Source organism: Herpailurus yagouaroundi, unplaced genomic scaffold, assembly GCF_014898765.1.
Source record: "Herpailurus yagouaroundi ecotype Mexico unplaced genomic scaffold, PumYag 100, whole genome shotgun sequence".
NCBI classification, from domain to species: domain Eukaryota; kingdom Metazoa; phylum Chordata; class Mammalia; order Carnivora; family Felidae; genus Herpailurus; species Herpailurus yagouaroundi.
In genome coordinates this window covers 46043893-46064007 of record NW_024412391.1, presented here as the reverse complement: position 1 = coordinate 46064007, position 20115 = coordinate 46043893, and the positions used below count along the sequence as shown (strand labels likewise).

Here is a 20115-nt window from a genome sequence, read left to right as displayed (position 1 = left end):
TGTTTAAAAAAAAAAAAAAAAAGATTCTCTCCCTCTCTCTCTCTCTCTCTCTCCCTGTGCCCCTCTCTGCCTGCTCGCACATGCTCACTTGCTTGCTCTCTCTCAAATAGAAGAAAGAAAGAAAGAAAGAAAGAAAGAAAGAAAGAAAGAAAGAAAGAAAGAAAGGTTAACACAGCTTCCACTTGATGTTGTGTCTCTCTTGGGATGCTCACTCTACAACTTAGCCATCATGACATAAGGAAGCCCAGACTAACACTTGGAGAGGTCCATTTTGAAAAGAAGTGAGGCCACACTCCCACAGCAGCTAACAGCCACCACTAACTCTGAGGCACGTGAGTGAGTCTTCAGAGGTTCCTACCCCCTGCCTTCTCACCATCCCAACCGACAATGAGTGGAGTGGGATCCAACCTCCCCCCCTCCCGCCCTCGCAAATCCTGTTCATATTGCAGGTTTGAGGGCTAAATGTCAATGTTTTAACCCACCAAGTCTTGGGGTCATTTGTCACATGGCATCAGATGACTATAACACTAGGTGGGAACCCCTGGCAGACTCCCCTCCAGATGGGAAGCATGAGAACATGGGGTCAAAAGACAGTTCACTCAGTGGTTATGTCTCCTTCTTCTGACCCTCAGGCCAGCAGGCTCCTTCTACCAGAGCATCCTGCTCCTGTCGTGTCGGTCGGACTTAAAAGAGGGCTCCTTGGGGCGCCTGGGTGGCGCAGTCGGTTAAGCGTCCGACTTCAGCCAGGTCACGATCTCGCGGTCCGTGAGTTCGAGCCCCGCGTCGGGCTCTGGGCTAATGGCTCAGAGCCTGGAGCCTGTTTCCGATTCTGTGTCTCCCTCTCTCTCTGCCCCTCCCCCGTTCATGCTCTGTCTCTCTCTGTCCCAAAAATAAATAAACATTGGAAAAAAAAATTTAAAAAAAAAAAAAAAAAAAAAAGAGGGCTCCTTGGTCAACAAACCCAGACGTCCCCTAGAAAGTCACTTATACAAAGTACATAGTATAGTGTATGGGTCAATTAGCTGATCAAGGTGGGTATGTGCCTGATAGTGAGAGACAATAAATGGGACACTGGGATCTAAAGCTAGGCGCAAAGATGAGAAGACAAACCAACCCTTAAAAACCCCCTAAGTATACCTTTTAGCACAAACCTTAAAATTTCTCACATACCATTGGGCATTTATCAACAGCTTAAGCAGTGAGTGGCTGGGAGTAAACTCTCAGCTTGCAAATGAGCCACACAGAAATTCTTACTGAGGTCATAGGGTCAGCATGGGCATATTAGGACAGAACCCAGGGCTGTACTCTCCATCAAGAGCATACATCCAGAGACTAAGAGGAAAGTGAAGTAAAAGTCCTAAGCAGATGCGTTTAAATATTTCTAAAGAGCGGTTTTATTGTTAAATTAGAGAGTCAAAATCCCAAGAACCATTGAATCCTTTGGTAAGAACACTGACTACAACCCAGAATTCTTGGGCCTTGGCCAGAGAGTTGTCCAGCTGACCCTTTGGAGCAACGATCTAATCTGGGCCACACACAGGGTTCCCAGAGGGCACCAGCGAGGCAGTAAGAACACCGCCTCACCATCTGAGCTGGAGCATATGAATGACTGAAAGCAGAGGGAGGGAGGAAAAAAACCCAGAAGACCAACTCATAAGGGCTATAATGAGCCCCGGAGGATCATGAAATCATGATCGGCATATAAACCGAAGCTATCCAATAGAACTTTAGGTGCTGTCTGATACCACAGTCTCTTCCCCTCATGTGGCGGTTGAACACTTAAAATGTGGCCAGTGCAACTAAGACACCGAGTTTTAAATTTTATTTAACTTTAAATCATTTAAACTCACATAGTCCCATGTGGCTGGTAGCTGCCATGTCAGAAACACAGCTTTACCACACCATTCTGAGCGGCTGATTTTTCTCTCCACTTTCCTTTGGCACAGGACGAGAGAACACCTCGGGACGTCTGGCTCCTGAAATCCTCCAGATGTGTGCTCACCCATACCAACTAGAAAAAGTCAATGGCTGGTGTACAGCTGAATCACCATAAAGGATGATGGCCAAAATTTAAATGTTGTAACTCATCTGGGAAATTTTCCTTCCCATCCTCTCCATCGTTTGGAGAGAATGAATTAAAAGGTGAGATGGGCTATTAGTTTTCTACATAAGATCAGTGGGGAATTTTAGTAAGAAGCCCAACTTTAACAGGTACTTCAAACTAGGCCAGTACAGAGATGAGCTTCTTTAAAAAGATCAGATCCATGGGGCGCCTGGGTGGCGCAGTCGGTTAAGCGTCCGACTTCAGCCAGGTCACGATCTCGCGGTCCGTGAGTTCGAGCCCCGCATCAGGCTCTGGGCTGATGGCTCAGGGCCTGGAGCCTGTTTCCAATTCTGTGTCTCCCTCTCTCTCTGCCCCTCCCCCGTTCATGCTCTGTCTCTCTCTGTCCCAAAAATAAAAAAAAAAAAAAAAAAACAAACGTTGAAAAAGATCAGATCCTCAGGGCGCCTGGGTGGCTCAGTGGGTTAAGCATCTGACTTTGGCTCAGGTCATGATCTCGCGGTTCATGAGTTCGAGCCCTGCGTTGGGCTCTGTGCTGACATCTCAGAGCCTGAAGCCTGCTTTGGATTCTGTGTCTCCCCCTCTCTCTGCCCCTCACCCACTCATACTCTGTCTCTCTCTCTCTCTCTCTCAAAAATAAACAAACATTAAAAACATCAGATCTTCCAACTCATAAAGCTTCAGTTGAAAACCATTAGGAATGTTACAAAAAGTTGTATAAAGTTCACATGTCATTTAGGAATGGCTTATAACGGCTGCTTAGTTTTAAGGCAATAGTCGGTGATAGGAAAAAATCATATTTTGGAACAACAACAACAACAAAAACAGTTAATTCACACAATTATCAGACACCAATTTTTTTGGTAGATAAAAATATTTACCACTTGCTACTATCTTCAGAAGGCATCAAAATCCACTCTCCACCAGCCAGGTGCCTTTTCACAGAGTGGGGAGTGAATGTGAGAAGCCTTTTAAGAGTGGTCCTGCACAAATGACGAGGTCCTAGAAACAGTTCCACAAAGCTGTCCAGTAGTTACCATCTGGCCTGCAGGAAAGCTGTAAATGTGGCAAGCAAATAGGAAATTCACCAAGAAAACAGCCAGTCTCCCAACAGTCAAGGGCTTTTATAATCTGATGTCGAATTTACCAACTTAAACTTCTTTCAGTCACTGCCCAGTATAATCACCACCATTTCAGGCAAGCAGACATTCCTAAAAGTTCCCAATTCATGACAGGCATATTCTCACAAATTGCAAGGAGACTGTAAATCAGCACTACCTCTTCAGAAGACAATGTGGCCACAGCAAGGCTGTCCTTCAAAAATAAAGGCAATAGGCAACAGTTTCCAAAAACAACTCAGAAAATATGGCATCCACAGGCCCTTTCCCCGCCCCCCAAAAAGACAAACCTTAATGACAATGAAGCCCACCAAACGTTAAATTACCAAGAACGACAAAGTCACGGAGAAAAGACCAATGGTTAACAGTGCACTGATTAGGATTAAAGAAGCAGGGGAATAACCAGGGGAATTAAAGCTAGTGAGTGTTAAAAGTATAAATCCTGGGGCACCTGGGTAGCTCAGGCAGTTAAGTGTCCGACTTCGGCTCAGGTCATGATCTCACGGTTCATGAGTTCAAGCCCCACATCGGGCTCTGTGCTGATGGCTCAGAGCCTGGAGCCTGCTTCGGATTCTGTGTCTCCCTCTCTCTCTGCCCCTCCCCTGCTCATGCTTTGTCTCTCTCTCTCTCTCTCTCTCTCTCAAAAATAAATAAACATTAAAAGAAATATTTTAAAAAGTATAAATCCTAACAAGATTAAAAATAAAACAAGTGACAGACACCTGAAATCAGGGAGGGACGCCAGGCAAAAGTGTCAGATTGTTTATTATATTGCCATAGTGTGTGCAACTCATTGGACTCCCAAGCTGTTGGAGGTGTTCGTCTTTCTTCTGAACTAACAGAACTAACCCTCTTCAGATAAAGGATAACTTTTCAGAAGATTGGCAATTTATTTTCCTTTTGTTAAATGTAAGCAAGATCAACTAGAATAGTTTTCCTGTATAACTGTTTAGTTGGACCTCAGTCTTATACAATTATTTCTGCCCATTGTTGATCTATCCATCCCCCTCTGTCCATCTCTCTCACTCTCTGCATAGAGGCAAGCCTGAAATCAACGTCAACACTGGCTATTTTCTGGTTGAGATTTTTTGGGTAATGTTTTAATTTCTCCTTCGAATTTTTTTTGTCTTGTTTTGCTTGATTTTTAAAAATAACGAACACATATCGGGGATATAAAAATGAAACAACAATTACTTTTCTGATCTGCACGGTCCATTTTCCCCAAACAGTCACCGGATCCATGCTTCTCTTATTTCCCCAATACTCACCAACCTCAGATTTGGACTCGAATACCCTCAGCAGTCCTTCATCTCTGATCCTTCTTTCTTTCTGGTTATGTCTCTGTTGTTTGAAAAACATTCTGCTCCTGGACAGGGAACTTGCCTGTGCCATACCCTGCCTCCACCGTCATCAAGGAGGGCAAGGCAGAAACCCCCAAGAATGCAGATGAGAAAAAACAGTGGTGCTTGGGTCTTTTCACTAGAGGTCTGACTGGAAACCGTTGACACTGGAAATCTCATCTGGGCTGCTGTGCCACCACAAGGGTGACATACCAACCCACGGGATTTACCAGAAGTGAAGGTAGCTATACCACTAAGTCCTCTTCTAACCTCTATCTCTTTCTCTTTCTCCCTCTCTCTCTCCGCTCTTCCCCACCCCTTCACCCCCTCTCTTTTAAAGACAGTTAAATAAATCAGCCCCCATCAGACTTGGAAGCAAGAAGGAAGGGTGGGTGTTTGGGTGGAGGGAGGGAAGGTAGAAGGGGAGGATCCGAGTCGCCTGGATCCACATTGGTGACTGGATACAGTCTGCTCTACCCCAGAACTCCGGGAAGGCATCCAGTCGTAACAAGCTGGGTCTGACAACCCAGAACAAGGTGGCTGTCTGTGCTTTGTTTATGCCATAGAAGTCAATGGGCTTGTTGTCTAAGGGTCCTCTTTCCCCTGCATCTTCCTGTCCTTTACCTTAAGGGGTATGGATCAGAGCAAAAAAGCTGCAGAAATTAAATTTGACAAATTCATCAGATCAGGGATTAATAGGCACTACCTAAACCAAGCTATGCATGTAACAGATTAAAAATAAATAAATATTTAGATCCTGGAAGGTAAGGTATTTTATAAATTTTATGTACATATATATGGGTTTCAGGAGTTTGATTAGAGCTCCTAGTTTAAAGGCTGACTTTTTTGGACAGGCCTCTTAGTAACACAACAGACACAATCAGCTTCTACGTATACCAACAGTCATGACTCCCTAGAAACAGCAATTCAAAAAGAGTATAAAATCAGAGTTCATGTCTAAAAAATTAAGGTGTTACCCTGGATCATAATTATTTAAAATGTGCTCTGCTAAATACCAGACCCACAGGATTCTCTGTGGAGAGAAAAATAAGTCCCCCCACACCAGTCACCTTAGGAACTGCTGCTCCTACCTTCCCTCTTGAAGACACAGTGTAATATATGTGGGCACATTAAAGGCTCTGAGAAGTCCTGCAGTTAAAACAAATACCAAATCTGTTAAACAATTTTGTTAAACCTATTCCAAACCTATTTGACCATGGAATGTCTTCTTTGAGGTGACACTTAAGATATTCCCTCAGCCTGGCGATCCTGTCTAGCTTTAAAACTCAGTTATCCTCTGAGTCCATGAAATGATTTGAACCTTTACCTTTAAAGGTTGGTCTATCCATCATGCAGATAATAGCTTAACATGCACAGACACCATTTCTTGGTTACAATTCAGGCTCACAACAGCCAGTAAATAACATTTAGATATTCTTTGCTTATAATTTCATGTCTAGACTTGGTCTAGAGAAACCACAAGAAACCATGACAATCATATAAAAAACAAAAGCAAGTCTCAGAACTGAGGACACGGTTCCCTATTTGACCCAATCTTCCCCTAAAAGCCCTTCCCTTGTCTCTCATTATCACATACCTTCCCCCAAACCCAACTTCCCAACTCCCGTTCCCCTATTGCTTTCTCAAATTTATACTCGGGACTCAGTCCTTTCAACTTCAGTCTGAAATTGCCCCGAAGAGGAGACATCTGAATGGGCAGTATGGCATCATTTGGAGAAAAGAAGTAGCACTCCAGAGAAAGGTATTGTAAATTGACTGGACAAATTGCTAAAAGAAATCTTGTGGAAATTATCTCAGAAAGTAAGCACTTATGCAACTGTTATGCAGGCTCACTTAAAAACACATCTCCAGGGGCGCCTGGGTGGCACAGTCGGTTAAGCGTCCAACTTCAGCCAGGTCACGATCTCGCGGTCCGTGAGTTCGAGCCCCGCGTCGGGCTCTGGGCTGATGGCTCAGAGCCTGGAGCCTGTTTCCGATTCTGTGTCTCCCCCTCTCTCTGCCCCTCCCCTGTTCATGCTCTGTCTCTCTCTGTCCCAAAAATAAATAAACATTGAAAAAAAAATTAAAAAAAACAAAAACAAAAACAAAAACACATCTCCAGTAATCTGCACTGTATTTACCCAAATAAAGAAGAAAATGGGATCAACACTCAGTATTTACTTAACAAATGTTTACTGAGCACTTACTATTGGTCAGGGACAATTCTAGACGGCGGGGATCAAACAGTAAACAAAGCCTGAAACACTGTACTACAAACAATCCTACAGACCAGACTAGAAAACTTAACCATATGATAACCTTGGGGAAAACAGTTTCTAAACTGAAGAAGGCTGATTTTAAGGAAGACCTTAAAACCATCTCATAAGGCACAAAGAAAATTTTCTGGCATCCATGACAAGGGGACGGGAAAGGCAATACATACTCATTTTGGACCTTTTATTTCCCAGACACCATGCTAGATGCTTTTACATATGTTAGGATATTTAATTCTCAGAATGCTGCCTTGACTTAGGCTTTAAGCTTCATCCTTACAGCTAAGAAACCGAGACAAAGCTAGTGGTCAAACTTTTGCAACATGCCCGGTTCCAAATCCATACATTTCATGTGTGGATAGTGAGACTCAACCAGAAACAGAATTCAAGGCTGCTTCAAAGCAACATTTCTCATAGCACTTTAAGATGGCAGAGAAAAGATGTATCAAAACGTGTGATGTAAAAGAGTGGACATCAACATCGTACCAAGAAACAATCTTCACAAATCTGTAGGAATCACAGTTTCCAATTTTAAAACTTACTACAAAGCTACAGGAATCAAGCCAGTATTCAGTGACTTAAAGGGAGGCATACAGATGTAGGGAATAGGATTGAGAATGCAGAAATTAAACCCACAACGTGGTCAATTCATTTGGAAAAAGGTGACAAGACAACTTAATGGGCAAAGAACAGTCTTTTCTACAAATGGTGCTGGAAAAAAAGTGGATAGTCTCATGTAAAAGTGGATATTCACAATGTCATACCATATAAAAAAATTTACTCAAAATAAACTAAAGACCTAAATGTAAAAACTCAAACTCTAAAATCTTTTAAAGAAAACACCGGGATAAACTTTCCTGACCTTAAATTAGGTCATGCCCTATTAGCTATGACACCTAAAGCAAAAGCAATAAAAGAAAAAAGTAGTAAGTTGGACTTTATCAAAATTAAAAACCTTTAAGCTTCAAAGGATAACATCAACAGAATGAAGACACAATCCAAGAATGGGAGAAAATATTTGCAAATCATATACCTGAGACAGGTCTAGTATCCAGAAAACATAAAGAGTTCTTATGTGTCTCCCTCTCTCTCTGCCCCTCCCCCGTTCATGCTCTGTCTCTCTCTGTCCCAAAAATAAATAAACTTTGGAAAAAAAAAAAAAAAGAGTTCTTACAACTCAACAGTGAAAAAGCAGCCCAATTTTTTTTTAAACAGGCAAAGGACCTGAAGAGATACTTCTCATAAGAAAACAACACAAATGGTCAATAAGCACATGAAAAAAACACTCAACCTCATTAATCATGAGAGAAATGCAAATAAAAGCTACAAAAAAATACCACTTCACACCCTTTAGGATGGCTACGATAATAAATAAAGAAACCAACAAGCCCACAGGCATATCAGCAAGGATGTAGAGAAATTGGTGGGGATGTATACATTGGGAAACCGTCTGAGGGTTCCTCAAAATGTTAAACACAGTTACCATATGAGGCAGCAATTCCACGCCCAGGTATATACCCAAGGGACTTGAAAACATATGACCACAGAAAAACTTATGCAAGAATGTTCACAGCAGCCTAATTCATAAACATTAAAAAGTAGAAAATCCACGGGGTGCCTGAGTGGCTCAGTCGGTTAAACGTCTGACTTCAGCTCAGGTCATGATCTCACAGTTCGTCAGTTCAGGCCCCACATTGGGCTCTGTGCTGACAGCTCAGAGACTGGAGCCTGCTTCAGATTCTGTCTTCCTTTCTCTCTGTCCCTTCCCCGTTTGTGCTGTTTCTCTCTCTTTCAAAAATAAATAAACATTAAAAAACTTTTTTTAAATAAAAAAAAACTTTAAAAAAAGCGGAAAATCCTATGTCTTAGCAACTACTGAATGGATAAACAAAAAGTGGAATATCTATATGTTATGTGTTGAATGTGTTGTCATCCCAAAATTCATAAATTGAAGCCTAATCCCCAATGTGATGGTTATTTGGAGGTGAGGCCATTGTAAGCTAATTAGACCATGAGGGTGGGGCCTTCATGAACGAGATTAGTACCCTTATAAAAAAAAAAAAAAAAAAAAGAAAGAAACCTTGCTTCTCTCTGCTCTCAGCCACATAAAACTATAGGAAGACCATAACCATCTACAAGCCAGGAAGGGGGCTCTCATCAGACACTGGATCTGCCGGTACCTTGACCTTGGACTTCCCAGACTCTAAAACTGTAAGAAAGCAATGCCTACTTGCTATTGAAGCCAACGAGTCTACAGTCATTTGTTAGAGGAGCCCAAACTGACTAAGATACCATATAATGGAATATTATTCAGCTATAAAAAGGAATAAAACATTGAGGCATGCTACAACATGGATGAGCTTGAAAACATGCTAAGTGAAGGAAGAGAGATTAAAAAAAAAAAAGGCCACATATCATAGGACTCCATTTACATGAAATGTCAGAATAAGCAAATCTACAGAGACAGAAAGTAGATCAGTGGTCTGAAGGTGGGCAAATGGGGAAGAACAGAATTTCTTTTGGGTGACAAAAATGTACCAGAATTAGATGATGGTGATGGTCACACAATCTTGTGAATTTACTTAAAAAAAAAAAAAAAAAAAAAAAACAAAAAAAAAAAACACTGACTTACACACTTTAGAGGGGTAAATTTTTTGGTATATGAATTGTATATCGATAAAATAATCCCCCCTCCTAAAAATAACCTTTGAATGAAACAGAACCAGACACTCAGTTATCCATCTCTCCACAACAATCACTGGCATGAGGTAAATCCACTTTTGCTGAGTCAGATATGTGACACTGGGATCTAGTCCTAAGACCCAAAAAAGAACTATTCTGTATTCTGAAAGAGACAATGCTTCGGTGGGAAGTTTTACGAACCCCCTGCCGTGACTGCTGTAAAGCAGGATATTCAATTACAAACACATGAGCAATGTTAATATCAACATGGGAGCCTATCACTTCAGATCAGTCTACATGAGGCCTCTGAATCTAGATGCTCTAGTGAATGCACTGGAAAGGAGAGAATGAAAGAGCTAAGTCAAAGGTCAAAGTCAACTCCAACACATGGAGACACCATTACAAATGACAAGAGTGGCCCACCCTGCATGCCTCATTAGTCATCCTACGAATCATGAACAGATCGCGGACACGCCTCCTCAAGTGAGAGGTTGCTGACAAGCATACCCAGAAGTGAAACACAGGGTCTTCCCTCCAAGATCTCGAAGCCGTTCTTCTCTGGAAGGCAGTACCAGCCTCTCCCACCAAGGGCCTATTTACAAGCAATCAGGGGTCTAACGAAAACCCTCACCGAATGATTAAAAGCCAAATCTGGATATGGTATTACTTTCAAGCTCTGAAACGGTTGATCTTTGATCTGTATGCCTGCTTTACATTTAGCAATGACTCAGACCCACGTCATAAAAAAAAAAAAAAAAAAAAGTTTACTATGACTTTAATTCTCAGAAATACCGCCATGTAGGTTAAAATAGATAACGGGTACACACATAGTCACATGAGCCAACCCATCACCAGTCAAAAGAACGCGGAGCTAATGAAAAGCCTGAATCCCATTGTCTACAGTAAAAGAGCAGGATAAAACTGAGCAAGCACAAGTAATTCCAACTTTTGAGAGGTTATGTTCTGAAAGGCAGTTATAACTCAGCTGTTTGAAACTCAAAGCATTTTTCCCTAGAAAGCTGTTAGCTTGTGATCATATACTCGGGCTAGCCCAGAGAGACCTATGCAATGCACTCATAGTAGAGAGACGACGGCACTTCTTATAGGGAGGGAAATGCCTTCCAGGTTCAACTCCAGAATGCAGTTCAGCAGCAGCACCCCAACCGCAGCATCCAGAAATAGGGTGGGAATGCTCTGGTCCCATCACTCCCCAGATGTTCCAAACTGGTGGACAAATACAAGCCATAGTCCACAGTGGGAACCCCTTCTTACTCCCATGCAGACACAAGAGTCCTTCACAAGGACCTCTAAGGCTGGGAGAGTCTGTGGTTCTTTGCTCCTCTCCCAAAGTTCTAATTTCAGTAAATGTCTGCTTATCCGGAAACGAAAGCAAACCAAAGAATTCACAGTGCAAGGTTTTTTTCAACCTTTGTTGAACTTCAACATTCATATAGCAAGTCATATTGCTGAATTTTGCTTTTTTTTTTTTTTTTAATTTTTTTTTTCAACGTCTATTTATTTTTGGGACAGAGAGAGACAGAGCATGAACAGGGGAGGGGCAGAGAGAGGGGGGACACAGAATCGGAAACAGGCTCCAGGCTCCGAGCCATCAGCCCAGAGCCCGACGCGGGGCTCGAACTCACGGACCGCGAGATCGTGACCTGGCTGAAGTCGGACGCTTAACCGACTGCGCCACCCAGGCGCCCCCATATTGCTGAATTTTAAAAAAATACACGTTTTAGGGGCACCTGGGTGGTTGTCGGTTGAGCGTCTGACTTCGGCTCAGGTCATGATCTCACGGTCCGTGAGTTTGAGCCCCGCGTCGGGCTCTGTGCTGACGGCTCAGAGCCTGGAGCCTGTTTCAGATTCTGTGTCTCCCTCTCTCTGACCCTCCCCCATTCATGCTCTGTCTCTCTCTGTCTCAAAAATAAACGTTAAAAATTTTTTTAAAAATAAATAAAAATAATAAAAATAAAAATACATGTTTTAGAGAAGATACATGAAAAGTGGTGGATTTCAGCAACTTCTCCAATGTTTCCACGGTCACTGTAGATTCCGCTTTTCATCACTCCTGTACCCTGCACCTAGTAGAGAGCTGCACATAGCAAACACCGCAAGGACACCCATGGAATCTGTACTTTTAACATCATCAGTATTGTACATGTCATTTACTTTTAAAATACCTAGCGTTTGTACACTGTGACAGGGACTAACAGGATTGTCCTGGCCTCAGAAGAGAGATCACTTCGGTGAAAAATAGAAAATAATGATTAAAAAATAATAACTGGCCACAAATGCTATAGTGTCTGGACTGTGTCACAAAGAATTCCAGGGGCGCCTGAGTGGCTCAGTCAGTTAAGTGTCCAACTCTTGATTTTGGCTCAGGTCATGATCTTGCAGTTGTGAGACTGAGCTCCATGTCGAGCTCTGCATGGACAGCATGGAGCCTGCTAGGGATTCTCTCTCTCCCTCTCTCTCTCTCTGCCCCTCCCCCTGCTCACTCATGCACATTTTCTCTCTCTCTCTCTCTCTCTCTCTCTCAAAATTAAAAAAAAAAAATGAATTCCAACAGGAAGCAGTGAGATACACTGGGGGAAGCACAAACTTGGGTGGTAGAAAGGCAGGCTTGACCTCACCACGGCATGACTTTGAAAGAGCTCCCTCTTTGTGCCCCAAGTTCCTCAACCACAGAACTAGTCTCACTCAGGGAATTGTGTGGCTGAGTGGCCAAGGTGGGAGGGAAATTAAATTTTCAGTGGATACCCTTGGTGACTTCAGAATGTGGTTTCACAAATTTGAACCACTCCTTGAACAGCTGAAGAAACAGGATGCATCAGGAGACTGACCGTTACCACAACCCCACATGAGAACTGGGAAGCGTGGAACAGCCAAGGCCACCTGTCCGAAGCCCTTCTCTCACCACCTCCTGGCTCTCCTCTGATGTACCCTGAGCTGCCGGCTCAGCCCCAGTTTAGTCTGACCTCATTCGAGTCTGACCACCTGGTTCTGACTCACAGCCTTGCCGTTCACCCTCCTGGCTAATCCCCCAGCCCCGCTTCAGGTTTTCAGGTCAAGGATCTTTGTCTCCGCCACACTAACCACAACCTGCCATGCGTGCACTAACCTGGAGCTTCTTGGGTAAAAGTGACAAATTGCCCTCCTTATAGAAAGCCACAGGGTCGATTCTGAATACAAAGTGAGCTTATTACCTTAGGGTCAATACAGAAAGAGGAAAAAAAAAAAAAAGGAAAGAAAAAAGAAACGGCAGGGATGAGTTAACACTTCTAGGAGCAGAAAAAAAGAAAAAAAGAAAAGAAAACCTGTTTAAGTAGGACCATCAGAGATACTCTGCAGTATACCCCATCTGCCCATCCTGCACACATGGGGTCGAAGATGGGCCAGCCCAGCAAATTCTTCTTCACTTCAGGGACAGCAAATCTCATCCTAAGAGATAGTTTCCATCAACTGTGATAGATTACCTTTCAAGAGAGGGTGTGCAGTAATCTTTCTTGGATAGGCCCACAAAGAACACAAGACACGTTTTTGAGTTGTCTTTGCAGAGAGGAGCTCATCACAATGGGGGGAATGGGGGAAGGTGGTGTCAGGACTATACAGAGTCTGGGGTGACTGTGGCTCAGTTGGTTAAGTGTCTGACCAGCTCAGGTTACGATCTTTCGGTTTGTGAATTCAAGCCCCGTGTCGGGCTCTGTGCTGACAACTCAGAGCCTGAAGCCTACTTAGGATTCTGTGTCTCCCTTTCTCCATGTCCCTCCCCTGCTTGTGCTCTCTCTCTCTCTCTCTCTCTCTCTCTCTCTCTCTTTCTCTCTCTCTCAAAAATAAATAAACATTAAAGAGAGAGAGAGAGAGAGATGACTATACACCATCTTACAATAGGCACCAAGCAAACATGAGAGAATCTCAGGGCAGGGAAGGCAGACAGAGAGGGACTGAAAGACGAAGAGAGACAGGCCGACCAGAAACACAGAGGAATGCAGAACGAGGCTCACAGAAAGACAGACAGACAACACACACAGGCAACAAGACACAGCCAGGGGCAAAGTAAGAGAACAGAAGAGACAAATCAGATGGAGAGGCCGAGCGGGGTGGGAGGCCTGGCGGGGGAACGCAGACTTTGGTGGATTGCTGCCATGTCTGAGGCCTTGCCAAGTTCCAGCTGTGCTTCCTATGGCCTGCCCTGGGCATGACCCATCACCCCCCCAGTCATGCAACAAAACCCTCCTTACCTGACCCAGTTGTATGTTCTATTTCCACATGGAAAATTAGAAAAGTAATTTAAAATGTCAATACCCAATGATGGGAAGGACTGGAAAACTTTGACACCTGTTACTGATAGCAGTATAAATAAGTAAAAATATTTGGGAAACCTATTGAGCAATTGTTTATCAAAATGTTATAAAATACTCTCACTCAATATTTATAATAGGGAAAAAAGTAGATACAATCTTAAGGCCCAACAGTAGGGGGAAAGTTAAGCAAATTAACACTAGAATATATTATTTCAAGTCAGGAGTAATACTGCCTCTAAAATCATCTGTGAGGAATGTAATCTGTAAATAGTTCACGTTAAAAGAAACATGCTAAATATAAAAGTGCAGAAAACTAAAAATATATGTTATAAAGATCATACACTTAACACTCAAAGAGATAATGGGGGACTACATTTGGATGGCAAACTGAAGGGGTTTTTCCCTTTCTCCTTCCTATTAATGTACTTTCAACATTTTAATAAGAATATATTCAGGGGGCACCTGGGTGGCTCAGTCGGTTGGGTGGCCGACTTCGACTCAGGTCATGATCTCGTGGTCCGTGAGTTCGAGCCTCGCGTGGGGCTCTGTGCAGACAGCTCAGAGCCTGGAGCCCGTTTCTGATTCTGTGTCTCCCTCTCTCTCTGCCCTTCCCCCGTTCATGCTCTGTCTCTCTCTGTCTCAAAAATAAATAAACCTTAAAAAAAATTAAAAATATATATATATATTCAGGATGATATATCTAATCACTTAAAATGAGGCAGAGGAAATAGTGAGAATCTATTCCCTTCCACTTTTGCACTTGATTTTCTCAGGCTGTGACTCACCCCTATTGCTATGGTCTCGGTATGGATTCCTGCAAAGAACTGCTACTCCAAGAACAGGGGTCGCCCAGTTAACCTTCTTGCCAATACTGTTACGTGGACATTTATTTAGTACACATGCCTGCCCACCTTGTATGAAACTGAGTTTAACTTGTGCAGATACACTGATGGGGCGACTTCTTAATTTCCGAGGCAGCCATTCCACTTTTAAATGGTTTTTTTTGTTGTTGTTTTGTTTTTTTAATTTTTTTTTAACGTTTATTTATTTTTGAGACAGAGAGAGACACAGCATGAACGGGGGAAGGGCAGAGAGAGAGGGAGACACAGAATCCGAAGCAGGCTCCAGGCTCTGAGCCATCAGCCCAGAGCCCGACGCGGGGCTCGAACTCACGGACCGCGAGATCGTGACCTGAGCTGAAGTCGGACGCTTAACCGACTGAGCCACCCAGGCGCCCTCCACTTTTAAATGTTTTGATGATGTCAATGATGTCCAGCTTAATCTGCATTCCCGAGGCTTATGGGAAAGGCCTGTCAACCTCCCGGAAGTCAGGAGACTATCCCGTGTCCCACAAGGTCCCCTCTCCCCCCAGATATTGAGACTTATAGCTGTGCTGCTCAAAGTTCTGCCCAGGGAATCAGACTTGTCCTGGCTCAGGCTGGTCGTTGATTTTCCCTTCTTTAGGGATAATTCAAAGTAGCTACATATAGTTGTCACTCGTGTCCCCTTTTTCATTTCTTTTTTATGTACATACGTGCATACATGCAAAGGGGACAAGGGAGGAGGCATATAGTAATTTATTGTTTTTACATATGCCTTCGGGTCTTTACAACGTAAGAGCACAGGAGACCTATACATATAATAGACATTCAAAAGTGTTATTAACGATTACTAAATGGCAAAAACAAGTAAGTAAATAAAGATTACTAAGTGCCACAGAATTCAAGATTTTAAATACCACATATGTGAGCATGGGGTCTGAGCAAAAGGAGCCAACAGATGAAACATATCACCCTGGTAGGTCACCCCTTTTAACATGCAGCCCAGAAGCATGGGTAGATGGAAGGTAGTAAGGTCGGTGTATTTACCTGACTTTCTTATTTGTCATCTAGGCCTTGGAACCCTAGAAAGGATGCCTACCTATGTCATAACGTGGCCGGATGCCTTTTCAAGACTGGAAGTAATATCCTAATTCCGACCCCAATACTCCAAGGCCCAAGGCATTTCCTACACCTCTCCTTGCTGGGCCTCTCAATTAATAACAAAAACTTTCTTCCTTCCAAGCGGCCAGGAGGCAGGCCTGCTTGAAGCGAGTAGTGCCGAAAGGTATCAGATGATTTCTACAAGGACGGCTTTTCTTTCAGATTCAATTCCTGAGGATGGAAAACTTCACTGCAGGAGCAATCGCTAGCTTCTCGGGGCTACAAATGCATTCAGCAGTTCCTACTCCCATGGGAATGTTCCACTGCCCTTCTCTGTCAACTGTTTGTGGCAAACAGTATAGCTGGTTTGCACAGAAGAGAAGAAAAGCAGGAAGAGAGCAGGTTCTACTAACAGTGTGTTTAAGTAAGGTTTTCTCCTTTATGCTTCAGTGTGGCTAGAGGCCAGAGAGCTGGCTGGTTTGACATGGACAAGCCCACGGCCATGATCTTCCCCGCATCTGTGACACGAGAAAGGTTGAGTGGAACAGCTGTTTCGGATCACTTTTAAGACAGAGTGACACTTTTAAGACAGAGTTTTAAGATATAAAATTGACTCTGGTACATTAAAATGATCCTTAAATAGCTCTAGAGTAAAACCTTGTCAGCCTTCAGGGTTGCACCCGTGTGGTGAAGAGGCAGACAAGATTGCTAGGTGGACCCCTCTCATTTGGGACGAGTGGCCACTGGAAACTGTTACATCTTTACGACTAGAACAATGACCCTCTGAGGGTTCTGAGTTGAGGGAAATGATAGTAACTATTCGTAGCTATGGAAACAGTGATTACGAGATGGACACCCTTCATATAAAGCTCTGCGGTACTTGGTTTGAACATGTCAGGACGTGTCATGCCCCTGTTCAAACGTCTTCAGTGGATACTCATGACCTACAAATAACTGACAATCTGGCTGTAAATCAGAATCATCTGTGCACATTTAAGAAAACCAAACATGCTCAAGTCCTCTTCCTGAAGATGCTAATTCAACAGTCTCAGGATCTAGGTATGAACATTTTAAAAACAAGTTTTCCAGATGATTAAAACACACTGGATCGAGGGCTACTGGTTTACAGAAAGAGGTCTCAAGCCTTATGTGCTACACACAAGCCTCAATTCCCATAACTAGCCACCTCCAACTTCACCTTCCAAGGACACCAAACCACGTGCAGTTCTGCACAAACTGTCCCTGAGCCTTTGCAGGAGCCACCCCTGCCCCCATTGTGAGTATGAAAGATTAGCCACCATCCAGGTTGCAGCTCAAATGAGGCTTTCTGACCATCCCTCCCTAACATTTTCAGATACACAAAAGATACAAAGGAATGTAAACATACCACTACAGAAATCATCAGATCACAAAGGAAGAGAACAAGAAAAGAATAGAGGAACAAGGGAATTACAAAAGAGCCAGAAAATCATTAACAAAAATGGCAATAAGTACATATCTATCAAAAATCACCTTAGATGTAAATGAACTAAATTCTCCAATCAAAGATGGAGTGTCTGAACGGGTAAAAAAAAAAAAAAAAAACCGACAGAAGTAAAGACACATCAACTGAAAGTGAAGGAATTAGAAAAAGATATTCCATGCAAATAGAAATGAAAACTTGGATAGCTATACTTCTACCAGACAAAATAGACTTTCAGGCAAAGACTATAATTAGAGACAAGGAAGGTCATTATTTAATGATAAAGAGGTCAATCCAACAAAAGGTGTAATGTGTGTAAATATTTATTATGCACCCAGCATAGGAGCACCTAGATGTATAGAGCAAAGGTTAACAGATCTAAAAGAAGAAATAGGTAGCAATACGACAATGGCAGGGGGTTTTAATGCCCCACTTCTGTCAATGAATAGATCATGCAGACAGAAAATCAGTAAGAAAACATTGGCCTTAAATGACAAGTTAGACTAGATGGACTTAACATCCCCAGGCTGGCATATACCAACCAGACAGCCCATGCACATAACTTATGCTAGCAATCACATTTGTCACGATGCAGTATTTATTTGCATGCCTCCTTACTGAACTGTGAGCTCCTGGAGAACCCACATTACTCTTTTTCTTCTTGATATCCTGCTGTCAGGAAAAATACCTGTCCTATGATAGGTACTCAATCAATTTTTGGTGAATGAACTAATAAACGCACGCCTGTGAAAGTAACATAACCAAAAGTGTAACAAAGGATCCTGTTGGCATTCTTTTGTTTCAGTTGAGGAAAAGAAAACTTCAATAAATAAAAATCACATTTTTATTCAATTAGATTCTCCATAAGGTGCCTTGGGTTCTAAAAGTTACTTAATAATCCTCAAGCACACTAAAGGGAAAGCTCTTGGGAATCTCAGACTCTGCTAGAAGCAATGCGGCTTTCATCTTATGTCTAGAACTCATTTCAAGGGGACTCCGATGACTTCAATTCTAGTCTCAGATATTGCTGAAAGAAGTCTCTGAAAGAAGCTTGCAGGAGAATTGGCAAGACAAAGATATATTGTATATGCAGTTGAGACTTTTCTGAATAGCATTTTGCTAAGCTACAGGCTTACAGAATTTAAAATATGACTCAGAACATCGACTGTGATGCCAACATTTCTATTTTTAGACTTTTTAGCAGAGAATATGGCTATAAATTCAACCTACTCAGTCTACAAATCCTCTAAACTTCCTCCTAGAGAACAGAAAAGCACTTGGCATTTCTCCAGGTATTATTTTATTTGCATATGTAGTTATGCTGGTAAAATTTTGGTAACTAAAGAAGAATTAATAACTGAAGCTCTAAATGATTCCCATGATTACTGCTTAAGTTGGCAAAATATCCTCAAGCACAGAAGAAACTTGCTCATAGAAATGTACATGGGTGGATTGTTCAGTTTTTTTCACCATGGTAGGCTTGCTTGTAGTTACATCTGTGTTCTCAGACAAGTGCCACAGGGACCATCACACAAGGACCACAGATATTTTGAGAGAGAAAATGGGACCACAGAAAATTCAATGGCATAGTCAAAATATTTTATGCTTTATACCAAGTGTGCTTTGCTGTTTGACACCCTGGCTTCTCATGATCCTATTTCTTATTTTTTAAAAATTCAACTACATTGAGGTATGATTTATATACAACAAAATCCACCCCTGTTAAGTGTATAATTTGATGATTTGGACACAGGTATACACCTACGCCAACTACAGAACACCTCTCTCACCAAAAAGTGCCCTTATGCAATCAACTCCCACACTCACTCACCCCTCGGATTTCTGTCACTTTCAGTTAGTTTTGTCTGTTCTAAAGCTTCATATAAATGGAGTCATGCAGGGGCGCCTGGGTGGCGCAGTCGGTTAAGCGTCCGACTTCAGCCAGGTCACGATCTCGTGGTCCGTGAGTTCGAGCCCCGCGTCGGGCTCTGGGCTGATGGCTCAGAGCCTGGAGCCTGTTTCCGATTCTGTGTCTCCCTCTCTCTCTGCACCTCCCTCGTTCATGCTCTGTCTCTCTCTGTCCCAAAAATAAATAAAAACGTTAAAAAAAATTAAAAAAATAAATAAATAAATGGAATCATGCAGAATTTGCTTTTTGTGTCTGCTTTCTTCCACACGGTTTTGGGTTCCAGCTACGGTATATCAGCAATCCCTTCCCCTTCTTTGCCGAACTAGCCATTGTATAAACATATACTTCAAGTTATCTGTTCACCAGCTGATGAACATATGAACTGTTTCCAGCTTTTAGTTGTTATAATAAAGCTGCATTGAATATTCGTATATGGGCCTTTCTCTTGGGTAAATGCATAGGAGCAGAACTGTTAGGCCACAGGGAAAGTGTGTTTAACATTAGAAACTGCCAAACTGCCTTCCAAAGTAGCTGTGTCTTCCTCTACTCCTACCAGCCATGCCTCCTGACCTCTCCAGTTGCTCTATATCCTAGTCAACACTTGATATTGTCAGTCTTTTACAATTTAGCCATGCTGGTGGATACAGGTGTACCTCATTGTGGTTTGATTTACAAGGTATGAAACCTGTTTCCTTCAGCATTCAGTCCTGGAACTGAATGTTACCTTACATGGCAATATGGTATAATAAAAGATCACTGGGTCAGTTTCTGGAGTCTTGAATTTTATCACCAACTTTGTCTCTAAACAGTTGCATAATGCTGTAAAACCCATCCATCCTGACCTCATTTTTCCCCCTCTCCATAAAATGGTTAAGTCAGCCCAAATGAGTCTTAAATTCTTGCTCTAAATAAAAATGAACATAAGTGAGTTTTATCAAAAGCAACAAATTCCTTTCAAAATAGTTATGCATTATTTTTACATAATGTCCCACAGTTATCAAAGAGAATTTGTATCAGGGCGCCTGGGTGGCTCAGTCGGT

General features: G+C 42.5%; 1 protein-coding gene across 6 annotated transcripts in view; it reads right to left on the bottom strand.

Annotated features, from left to right (window-relative positions):
• The window catches only part of OSBPL3 (oxysterol binding protein like 3), a 181322-nt gene that overhangs the window by 108822 nt on the left and 52385 nt on the right, over nt 1-20115 (bottom strand). Inside the window, exon 2 of one of the 6 annotated variants that reach the window (XM_040472414.1) lies at nt 2944-3118. The exons of the other annotated variants lie outside the window; for them this stretch is intronic. The gene's annotated coding sequence lies outside the window, so the exon portion shown is untranslated. The remainder of the gene's footprint in view (nt 1-2943; nt 3119-20115) is intronic. 6 annotated transcript variants of the gene reach the window in all.